Below are 12682 nucleotides of genomic sequence, written 5' to 3'. Positions count from 1 at the left end.
AAGAAGCCTGTTTTAAAATATTTCATTTTTCTGGTAACGGACAATTAAAGAACACCAAGACACGTATTTTTAAAGGATTTGATTTCATAATCAATCAAGTGGCAGACAGAGCATATTATTTTCCAGTATAGACTGAAGAAACATGGGTGACAGTCTAGAGGACAAAAAAAGACCATAGCAAATGAGGCTTAAAGTACGAAACAGTGTGGACAGCAGCAGAAATAAAGGCAAGAGTTTTCATGAAGGAAAACCTGGCAGACAATCATGCCAGTGTCAGCAGTGGGAGAGAACAGCCCAATAAAAATAGTATCACAAGCCAAAGCAAGAGCACAGCGAAGAGGCTGGACATGACATCAGCAATATAAACAAAGCAGAAATGATTCTCAGGGGTAGTCAAGGCTTTCTTCAGTTGCTTTGATTCATTTCAGGTAGCACGTGCCCACCTCCCACATTCAAGATGCATGGCTGATGGCATGACCAGTGCTGTGTCCTCTGGGCAAAGCCTCACATGCTGCTGTGCTTTACTGCAGGTGGCTGCAGTGGCTACCAGCTGATGCAAGGAAAAGCCTTTGTGCTCGCCCACTCTAAACAGCAGAAAAGCTTTATGCTGAAGTCTCTCTATTTAGTTCATACACTCCAAACACAGACACATGTCATGGGGCAGGCATAGGGAACTAAGAACCATAGAAATTATACTTCAAACCTACATTTAGATTTGTCAACTTCAAAAGGATCTTCTTCCTTATTTATCTTCCTATTGCCAGGACGCTTACCCTGTTGTTAGATTGGGGATCATGTTAAATCTCCATCCAAAAATTTGTGTCCATAGAAACAGACACAACTTTTTCTGGGGTTTGCACTGAAATGAACACCTTTTCCTCTCCCTGTCTAAAATATATGCACACAAAACCTGATCAGCATGCTGATCTAAACATTTTCCTGAAGGATTTTGTCTTATGAACACATGGAATAAATAAGGTGGACTACAGAGAAGCTTTTAATACCTGCTTTTAACAAGCCAGGAAAAAAAAAAATAATCACAAACTTTACACAAGAGTGGCACTTATTTCTGCCTATGCAGAATGAAGCTGAAATCTCAAGGTGAGCTCTTTATTTATACTGAAACTTACATTTCTGATGAAAGTACAACCATGTATGAAACTAAATGGCAAAGTAACACTGCAAATATATCAATGAGATTAACAAATAGCATCTATTATTACCACTTGAGCGTAGCAGGCATGATAGCAACTGAAGATGCTGAAGCAGAAATACAAGCAGGGTTTGAGGAATATTGTATTATATATATCCTCATAGAAAAAAGAACTAATTCAAAGAGCACCTCAGGATCTCAAGTATCTTCTTGCATTTTATGATATCTGAAATTTTCTTTTGGCCTTTATGTTACAATTCTAGAGAACTGCAAATACCTGATGCTGCATGGCACGTTGTATTTTTATTATTACTGAACTCAACAGGACTTTTAGGCTGCACTCAGTCACATATATCATTATCTCATAGTCTTTAACATCCTGTGTAGTAGTAAGGAGTATAATAGAGAATATTATATAGATTATTATATATAATAGCAGCATGCTTCCTAAAAAACACTCAACATTCTTTACACAGCTGCTGCTTTTATGCTTTCTTCTTGAAATTATATGAATACCTGCACACAAAATGTGAACAATTCACGATTGCTCTTTCTGGAATAAACACAAGCAGCCACCAGATGGCAATAAAACCCAGCTAATGAGCAAAGTTCTGGCTTTACGCATTGTTCAAAATCACTTCTAATTTTTGCCTTCCTTTCATACAGCTAGCGGACATGCACAAAGAAAAATCCACTCCCATAACTCAAGTGCTATTCACAATTCATAAGCACCTAAAATGAAAACTGGAGGTAGTTACATATTACACCAATATGAGTGAGTTCAGTGAAACAGTAGTATAACTGCTCACCACAGACAAATGTGGCCCAGAAATTTTAATTATTCAGCAGAGCTCCTCTGAATTGTCATAAAAACGTTTCACAGTATTCCCAGTTTCCGCCATATCCTCGTTCTTTTTCTTTTTATTTATTTATCCTCTTAGTATTTGCTCAAACTTTTTTTAAGTTAATAATGCTAATCACCGTGACTAAGATCACTACCACTTTACATCCTTCTTTTTCCACTGTTTTGTAATTTTAGATGCTTTCAGTTGTAAGTGCTAACACTGGGATCTACAATAGACACTATCACCTGTTTTAGCTGCTCTCCTTTATTAACAAGAACTTCACTATTTTAATGTGTTGTCAGATGAGATATGAGCACTTTTTTCTCCTTAAAGACAATTGCTTTTATTTCCCATTACTTGCAATACCACCAAACATATCTCATTTTGGTTATTTAATGATTTTACTCAGGTACATATGCAAGAACCTATTTTTTAGTAAGTATACTGTTATGTATGTAAGAAATGTACTTCAGATTAAAAAGAAAAAAAATCCATCTACTTAAAAAAATCTACACTGGTGGATGAGAAAAACTCCAGAACTTTCTCAGACTCACTCAATTAAGCAAAAATTGCTAGCTAGGCTTTCTTTTCATACAGAACTACACACAGTCACGCATAAAAACAAAACAGTCATGGTGAATGTCAATGAATCATTCTGTAACTGATAGATGATATATATGAAATTTCCCAGTGCATACCAGTCAAAGACCTCACACTGGTACTTCTTGTTCTTCAGCAACTTTTCCAATTGGTCTTTCTTAAGCACTTTGTTACTCAGGGTTACTTTCCTAGCAATTACACTGTCTGCTGGGAAGGACTGGTGGCAGAGCTAAGAGAGGAAGTAGACAGGCTATGGATCATCAGGGAGTCTGAGCAAGAGATAGACTGGTGGAACCACACTCTGACCTCCCAGAAACCTGAGCAGGGACAGCCACCAGAAGAAGCCAGTGATCAAAGGGTTCCAGTATCCTCCCCCCACCAGGATGTAGGCAGGGTCTTAAAGAGAAGCAGAGAGTGGAAACAAGTCCACAGCCAGGGCAGCAAGCAAACCCTTTCCTTGCCCACGATGACTCCCCAGGTGCCTCTGCACAATAGGTGTGAGGTTCTAGATGTGGAGGACCAGTCAGTGGATGATGTGGGTGTCAATTCATCTACACCAGAGGAGTCACCAAGACCACAAAGACCTAACCCCCCATATTACTACCACCTCTACAAGGAAGAAAAGATGGGCCATAGTTGTAGGAGACTCCCTTCTAAGAGGAACGAAGGGTCCAATATGCCGGGCAGACCCTCCTCATAGGAAAGTCTGCTGTCTCCCAGGAGCGTGGGCCAGAGATGTCACTAGGAGGCTTCCCAGCCTGGTGCGGCCCTCAGACTACTACCCCTTACTGCTCTTCCACGTGGGTGGTGACAAAGTTGCAGTACATAGCCCAAGGCTGATTAAAAGAGACTTCAGGGCCTTGGGATGGTTGGTGAGGGAATTTGGGGCACAGGTTATTTTTTCCTCCCTCCTTCCAGTTGTGGGCAGTGACATTGGAAGGAACAGGCAGACCCAATCTCTTAATACATGGTTCCATGGCTGGTGCCACCATCACAACTTTGGGTTTTTTGACAATGGGATGGCCTACATGGCACCAGGCTTGCTGGTGTCAAATGGGAACCACCTTTCTCAAAAGGGAAAGAGGGTCTTTGCTCAGGAGCTTGTGGGGCTCATTGACAGGGCTTTAAACCAGGTGTGAAGGGGGAGTGGGTAAAGATCAGGGTTGCCTGTGACAAGCTGTGGGATGGTACACAATGGTTAGAGGGATGGGGTGTTACTATGAGACCTCAGCCTGTTGCCCAGAGGCATGGTGGGGACACTGCAGCACGGTTGAAGTCTTGCAGAGATGAGCTGGGGCTCCTGAGGTAGTAGGACCCAACAAGCAAACCTCTGTGAAACACCTCAAGGGAAACAAGGGATGTTCCACTAAGAAGGCAACACGGCCAACAGCCCAGATGAAATGCCTCTACACAAACGCACGCAGCATGGGGAACAAGCAGGAGGAGCTGGAAGGTGCTGTGTCTGCTGGAAAGCCACAATCTGATTGCCATAACTGAAACTTGGAATCCCATGACTGGAATGTGGCTGTCAATGGCTACAGGCTGTTCAGAAGGGACAGGTGAGGAAGGAGGGGCGGAGGCATTGCCCTCTACATAAAGAAATCCACACAGTGTGAAGAGCTGTCCCTGAAGAATAGCCATGAGCTGGTCAAAAGCTTATGGGTAAGAATCAGAGACAGAGGCAGCAAAGGGAACCCTGTGGTTGGTGTCTACTACAGGCCACCTGATCAAGGGGAGCCTAATGACGAAGCCTTCCTCCTCCTCCTCCAGGAGGCTTCACGCTTGAAAACCCTCATCCTCCTGGGGGACTTCAACCACCCCGACATTTGCTGGAAAAGCAACACAGCGAGCTGTAGGCAATCCAGGAGATTCCTGGAATGCATTGAGGATAACTTCCTAAGCCAGGTAATAGACACCCTTACCCGAGCAGATGCAATACTGGACCTGATGGTCACCAGTGCAAGTGAGCTCATCAGTGATGTCAAGATTGGAGGCACCCTGGGCTGCAGTGATCACGCACTGGTGGAGTTCATGCTCCAGAGGGACATGGGAAAAGTGAGGAGTACAGTCAGGACCATAAATTTTAGAAAAGAAAAATTCCAGCTCTTCAGGGAGTTACTCAGAAGGACCCACTGGGAAACAGTCCTCAGGGACAGGGGAACGGAACAGAGCTGGCAGATCTTTAAGGACACCTTCCACAGAGCACAAGACCTCTCAGTCCCCAAGTGTAAGAAATCAGGCAAGGAAGGGAAGAGATCAGCATGGCTGAGTTGAGACCTGCTGGTCAAACTAAAGAGTAAGAGGGAACTGCACAGGCAGTGGAAGCAGGGACAGGTGTCCTGGGAAGAGTACAGGGAAGCTGCCCGCTTGTGTAGGGAGGGGGTCAGGAAGGCCAAGGCACAGCTGGAGCTGAATTTGGCAAGGGATGTAAAGAATAACAAGAAGGGCTTCTACAGGTGTGTCAACCAGAAAAGGAACGTTAAAGGAAGTGTACCCCCATGATGAACAAGAATGGTGACCTAATATCAACAGACAAGGAGAAGGCTGAGGTACTCAGCAACTTCTTTGCCTCTTTCTTCACTGGCAACCTCTCTCCTCACCCCTCCCGAGTCGATGGACCAACAGATGGGGAGCAGGGGAGTAAAGCCCCTCCCACTGTAAGGGAAGATCAGGTTCGAGACCACCTGAGGAACCTCAATGTACACAAGTCTGTGGGACCTCATGAGATGCACCCCAGAGTCCTGAGGGAATTGGCTGATGTAGTTGCCAAACCACTCTCCATGATATTTGAAAAGTCATGGCAGTCAGGTGAAGTCCCTGGGGACTGGAAGAAGGGGAATGTGGTGCCCATTTTTAAAAAGGGAAGAAAGGAGGACCCTGGGAGGTACTGACCTATCAGCCTCACGTCTGTGCCTGGGAAGATCATGGAGCAGATCCTCCTAGAAGCTATGCTCAAGCACATGGAGGACAGGGAGGTGATTCGAGACAGCCAGCACAGCTTCACCAAGGCCAAGTCTTGCCTGACCAACCTAGTGTCTTTCTATGAAGGAGTGACTGCATCAGTGGACAAGGGAAAAGCAATGGATGTCACCTATTTGGACTTCTGTAAAGCCTTCGACACAGTCCCCCACAATATCCTTCTCTCTAAATTGGGGAGATATGGATTTGATAGGTGGACTGTTCGATGGATAAGGAATTGGTTGGATGGTCACATCCAGAGGGTAGTGGTCAATGGCTCGATGTCCACATGGAGACCAGTGACAATTGGAGTCCCTCAGGGGTCCGTACTGGGACCGGTGCTATTTAATATCTTCATCAATGACACAGACAGTGGGATCGAGTGCACCCTCAGCAAGTTTGCAGATAACACCAAGCTGAGCGGTGCGGTTGACACGCCAGAAGGATGAACTGTCATCCAAAGGGAGCTGGACAAGCTGGAGAGTTGAGCCTGTGTGAACCTCATCAGGTTCAACAAGGCCAAGTGCAAGGTCCTGCATCTGGATTGCGGCAACCCCCAATATCAGTACAGGCTGGGGGATGAAGGGATTGAGAGCAGTCCTGCCAAGAAGGACTTGGGGGTACTGGTAGATGAAAAGCTGGACATGAGCCAACAATGTGCGCTTGCAGCCCAGAAAGCCAACCAAATCCTGGGCTGCATCAAAAGAAGCGTGGCCAGCAGGTCAAGGGAGGTATTCTGCCCCTCTGCTCTGCTCTGGTGAGACCTCACCTGGAGCACTGCGTCCAGCTCTGGGGCCCTCAGCACAAGGACATGGACCTGTTGGAGCGGGTCCAGAAGAGGGCGACCAAAATGATCCGAGGGCTGGAGCACCTCTCCTATGAGGAGAGGCTGAGAGAGTTGGGGTTGTTCAGCCTGGAGAAGAGAAGGCTGCGAGGAGACCTTATTGCAGCATTTTGGTACTTAAAGTGTGCCTACAGGAAGGATGGGGGCAATCTTTTTAGCAAGGCCTGTTGTGACAGGACAAGGTAATGATTTTAAGCTGAAGAAGAATAGATTTAGACTAGACTTAAGGAAGAAATTTTTTACAATGACGGTGGTCAAGCACTGGAACAGGTTGCCCAGAGAGGTAGTGGAGCCCCCAATCCCTGGCAACATCCCAGGTCAGGTTGGACAGGGCTCTGAGCACCCTGATCTGGTTAAAGCTGTCCCTGCTCACTGCAGGGGGGTTGAGCTAGATGATCTCTAAAGGTCCCTTCCAACCCAAAGCATTCTATGATTCTATGACATTATGCTGTACTACCAACCTGCGCATTACATTAATCAAGCTTGTTCACTTTTCTAATGTTTCACTAATTTGAGCCACTTGGATCATCTGCTCAGCTAATTCTTTATCTCTTCATGTCACAGCACAATGCTGAGGGGGGTTTGCTCCTTATCCAATTAAAAAAAAAAAAAGAAGTAAAAAGAAGAAAAAGGTGGAAAACTGCCTGTCGTCTCTAATGGTAGAAGAGGTGAAACTGTTGGGTGATTTGGGATTCTTTGCACTCCGCTGTTTCCTCAGCAGGAAAATGGAACTTCCTCCTTTTGCAAGCCTTCCTGAGGATCACTGCTAAGGTTGCTACAACAATTAATTCGTTAAATCACTTTACTGAAGCTACAGAAGGCTCACCAGCAAACCCTGTAGGGGAGCTTGGGCTTGATGGACTGAGAGTTGTTTGGTCCTAATGAATGAAAACATATGACAGCAACATTCATCATGTTTTCCATAATTTAGCTGCTCAACATTAGCCTTCCCTGCACCGCAGCACTTAATAAGGTCCTTAATATCCCTTTAATCAGTCCCTACTTAATGTTACTGCTCTGCTGCCTTCTTTGTGTGACTCTTTTCCCAAAAGATATTAATAGCAGTTTCAAAGATTAAAAACTACTGACAACTCCATATGTTATACAGTAGCAAGCTCCTTTCTTGACTGATTTATTTAAGTAGAGAAGTTGTAAAAATTTCTAAGCTGTTGTTGAAGGATTAACCAACACCTCTATCAGTGAAGCATTACATCTTTTGGGACTCCTTCTGTGCACCAGTCACAATCAATCCAAGAAATATGTCTGTGTGTCCCTTCTCCAGAGTGCAGGGAATTTTTCTTGGTCAAGTTCTCAGGGAAGGACCATGGGTCATTGAAACCTAACATCTCTTTTCCTTCTTCCATGGCTATTTTTAACACTTAGCCATGTTGGTTGAAAGGCAGTAGGTAGCAGACCTGTAGTTCAGATTTAGCCACACAGGTGTCAGAAATTTAGCATAACACTATGCTACACATGGTGGTCCTCTTAAGGATTTTCAAATAGGAGGTATGTTATTTTTTGTCTTCAGTGTGAAGGTGATTTTAAGCACTCCCAGCAGGCCAACAAAATAACAATTAACAGTCTCAGCAGAGCACCATCTTCACACCTGATCAACTAAGCTTTGTCGGGTTTTTTTTTTTTTCCTCAATGCAATTTTGCCATTCTGCTGAAAAGGACTCTTCTTTCACAATCTTCACAGGGTGAAAAATTAACTGGTGGAAGACACTTATACCCTGTCAAATGAGGTTACTCAATTTACAGAAACTTCAGGGAAAGAAACAGTCCTAAGCTGCATCACTTACATTGATCTGAACATATGAATGCCACTACAAGTTTTGTGACCTAATATTTCACTTTGTAATTTCCATGTTCTGTATTCTACCATGTTGGTGATTTCAGTGAAATGTACAAAACTATACCTGGAGGAAAGTTTTAATCCCTTGGAGTAAGGGGAAAGCCTGAAGTGTTTCTTCCATTACTTGCTAACCATGTCATCATCACAGACAAAAATGGGGGTGAAGGACAAAACAGTATTGCTACTAGCTTCAGTGTATGAGTTCATCCAGCTCAATGTTCCTCAGATCACAGAATCATAGAATCATAGAATTGTTTAGGTTGGAAAAGACCTTTAAGATCATTCAGTCCAACCATTAACCTAACACTACCAAGTCCACCACTAAACCAATTAAAGGTAGAGTAGCAATTTCATGTTTCCTGGCGTGGTGGCTGGATTATTTTTAATGAAAGTAAAAACTAGGAATCATTAAGGTTGGAAAGGACCTCTAAGATCATCAGTCCAACCACCAACCCAACACCACCATGCCCACTAAACCGTGTCCCAAAATGCCATGCCTACAAGTCTTTTGAACACCTCCAGGGATGGTGACTCCACCACCTCTCTGGGCAGCCTGGTCCAATGCTTGACCACTCTTTCCATGAAGAAATTTTTCCTAACATCCAATCTAAACCTCCCCTGACACAGCTTGATCCCATTTCCTCTCATCCTATCGCTAACTACTTGGGAGAAGAGACCAACACCCACCTCACTACAACCTCCTTTCAGGTAGCTGTAGAGAGCAATAAGGTCTCCCCTCAGCCTCCTCCTCTCCAGCCTAAACAACCCCAGGTCCCTCAGCCATTCCTCATAACGACTGTGCTCCAGACCCTTCACCAGCTTTGTTGCCCTTCTCTGAACACGCTCCAGCACCTCAATGTCTTTCTTGTAGTGAGGGGCGCAAAACTGGACACAGTATTCCAGGTGCAGCCTCACCAGGGCTGAGTACAGGGGCACAATCACTTCCCTGCTCCCGCTGGCCACACTATTCCTGATACAAGCCAGGATGCTGTTGGCCTTCTTGGCTACCTGGGCACACTGATGGCTCATGTTCAGCTGGCTGTCAACCAACACCCCCAGGTCCTTTTCAGCCAGGCAGCTTTCCAGCCACTCTTCCCCAAGCCTGTAGCGTTGCATGGGGTTGTTGTGACCGAAGTGCAGGACCCGGCACTGAGCCTTGTTGAACCTCATACAGTTGGCTTTGGCCCATCGATCCAGTCTGTCCAGATCCGTCTGCAGGGCCTTCCTACCCTCGAGCAGATCGACAGTCCCTCCCAACTTGGTGTCATCTGCAAACTTACTGAGGGAGCACTCAATCCCCTCATCCAGATCATTGATAAAGATATTAAAGAAGACTGGCCCCAAAACTGAGTCCTGGGGAACACTGCTTGTGGCCAGTTGCCAACTGGATTTGACTCCATTCACCACAACTGTCTGGGCTTGGCCATCCAGCCAGTTTTTTACCCAGCGAAGAATACACCTGCCTAGGCCATGACCCACCAGCTTCCTTAGGAGAGTGCTGTGGGAGACGGTGTCAAAGGCTTTACTGCAGTCCAGGTAGATGACATCCACAGCCTTTCCCTCATCTCGGGTGTTCATAAAAATACTGTTCATTTAATGAAGGCATTCTTCAAGTTAGAAAAAAAAATCCCCAAATTATCATTCATTTTCATACTTCACCCAGCATGGTAGTGAAAAAGTATGTCACTACATGTGAGCAAGAAACTCACTGCCCAGTAAAATTAAGAATGCCACTGCCAAAGCTGGCGGTTCCTGGAAAACCACAGAGAAAGTTTAACTACATGTTTCACTTAAATGCCTAGCATTGAATCCAGGCACTTCTGCTGGGTCCAAACACAGTATGCATGGAGAATTAAGCATCTGAGAATGAGACTCATAAGCAATGTTACGCCGAGTCCACAGCTATCTGTGGTAGCCCACAAGTATGTTCTGAGGACACAGATTGGTCTTATGTCTCTGTCGCATAGCTGTTGAGTTGGGGTGGCAGGGAAACGCGTCTGCTTGCTTGGGATCCACAGCTTGGAGAGAGCAAAACTTCAGATGGGTTAAAAAAAAAGAAAAAGTGCATTTTCTGGCATGTCAGGTAGCATGAAAAGATGAGGTGCACAAACACTGGGCTGCACAAATGGAAGTGTACAGATTTCCCTGCACAAATTACATTTGGTACAATTTTCCTTGTCTGCCTAGACGCCCTCCTGCTTTTATACGGCCTTTAAATGAAAAAAAACCCCACCCCAAAAAAACAAAACAAAAAAAGAGTTACAAAAAACCCAAAAGAACTATAAAGGCCAGTCCCCTGTTTTATAAAACCAGAGTGCCTGAGAGGAACTCAGAAGTAATGCTGTCAACTACAACAGCCTGCAGACACACAAACTTTCAGATATGGTATGCAAGAGTCACTTTTGGAGATCCTACTGTGCATGACTCCACAGTGATGCCCAAACCCGACAGGCATACAGCACGGTGCGAGGGGCTGCCCTGGGGAAACAGGAAAAAACAGCTTGGTGAAGCGCTGCCATCTGCCAGACAGCTGCTACGAGCGGAGCAGAGAAGAGGAGCAGCCTTGCCTTGCAAACTGTCCCTAACAAATTTGACACACGTGTGCCCACGGACATACCTGTCATACAACCTGAATGCTATCGCGGCATAATTATGATATGTTTTCAGGTTGTGTCCCTTAGGGTTGCTAGCCAACAAATGCCCAGTTTCTGGATCCTGATCAGCTGGGTTAAGAGGAAGACCAAGCTGCTCAACTCTGGCAAAAATGAGTCCTTCAAAACTTTCTAATAAACCTTTTAAGGTGGCTCTGAAACAGAGCGTCTCAAAGGACAGGCAGGAATTGGGCAGGGATTTTCCCAAGATCACAGTTCTGCCTTTTTCCCACGATCACCGTTCTGCCTAAGCTCCACTTTGAATGCCTAAATCCTCTCTTTCATTCAAACATGGCCCACCCTGTGTAACAGAAGATGCACCAAGGAGCTGATTGTCAGACATACTTCATGCTCCTCTGTGAAGCGCTTCTGCCAATAGCTCCCTCTCCCGTAATTTCCTCTGTACTCTGCCCCAGCTCACAAGCACTTTGGAGTGACCACTTCACCCACTAATACTAGAAGTTACCAAAAATCCTTAAAACGCCCATGCTCACTAGACAATCCTGCATCACTATGCTCTTGCACTGTCCTTTTCTGTCTGAGCATTGTCACGCCCTGAGGTTCCAGCACAAAGCCCAGTACTGCTGTTATACCCACAGCCATCACCCCCACCACCACCGTTTCAGTTTCGGTGTGGGCGTGAAGGCTGGCTTGCAGTGCTGAGCACCCTGTGTACTTCTGCACTCCTTGGAAACCCTCTCCACAGAGCTGCTAGGACAACAAGGGGTGCACAGAGTCCATGCCTTCAGTTTTTAAGAGCACTCGCCAGCAAAATGGAGAGAGGCATCTCTTCCACGTCGCTCAAGGGACCAGGAATAAAGAGAATAGCATGGCTTCCCCAACAGTGATAACTATCTCTCTTGTCACTGAAATGCTTATCTCATGAATAAGGGCAGTCTGGATGTGCTTATTAATTTAGCTCAGAAAGCTGAAGTAAAATAGACGGTCTAAAACAGAACTCAGCTTGCCTCCAGGTCACTTTCTTTTTAAAACTACCACCTTACTAAAGTCCTTAAACTAAGCTAAGGAACAGCTGGTGTGCTGAAAGCTGATCTGTTCTTTTTCCAGACTATAAATTAGTTGAATAAAAGATATTACCTCTCCTACAATACTTGCTTACCAAAAAACATAACAGCTTATTTCTGGAGACAAAATCACAATATATAACTTCCCATTTTGAAACACAAAGCTGACGAGTGTCCTTTGATGAAACAAAAGAAAGCGGATTAAAAAAATTCTTAGCTTCCTTACAGATCTCTGCCCCAAATATTTTCAAAATCTTTCTTCTGTTTTTGCTGGATGTTGGGAGAGATCCTGTGACAAAACCACAAAAAAGCCCCAGGGACTTTGTGTAGTCTCGTCTATTACAAGATTTCTCTGCAAACTGCTAGCAAGAAGAGATAAACATGGAAAGAGGGGATGGAAAAGCAGTATTAACAAGAGAACAGTGGAGCCTGGTCCTTAGTACCGCCACAACCCAAGCACGAATCCAAGTCCTGACTTCCTTGGCAGCATATAGTCGAACCTTATCAGAACAGCTGTGTAACATATTTTGCCTCCTGGGCTCCTAGTATGGTTTGTAGCTGCCTTTATTTTGTAGTTTAATCATTCCTAGGTCTTTTGGATTTCATAATCTTGCCTTTTCTCCTAACCTTGCCAAAAACTTTCTAGGAAGTTTTCATTAAAAAAAACCACTGAGGGATGGTGGTTATCCCACATTTTTCAAGGAATACATCTTCATATATTTTTTTATACATAACCATGAGCCTGAGGCAG

Source organism: Pelecanus crispus, chromosome Z (assembly GCF_030463565.1).
Source record: "Pelecanus crispus isolate bPelCri1 chromosome Z, bPelCri1.pri, whole genome shotgun sequence".
Classification (NCBI taxonomy): Eukaryota; Metazoa; Chordata; class Aves; order Pelecaniformes; family Pelecanidae; genus Pelecanus; species Pelecanus crispus.
The sequence above is the reverse complement of the archived record's forward strand: the minus strand, read 5'-3'. Positions refer to the sequence as shown.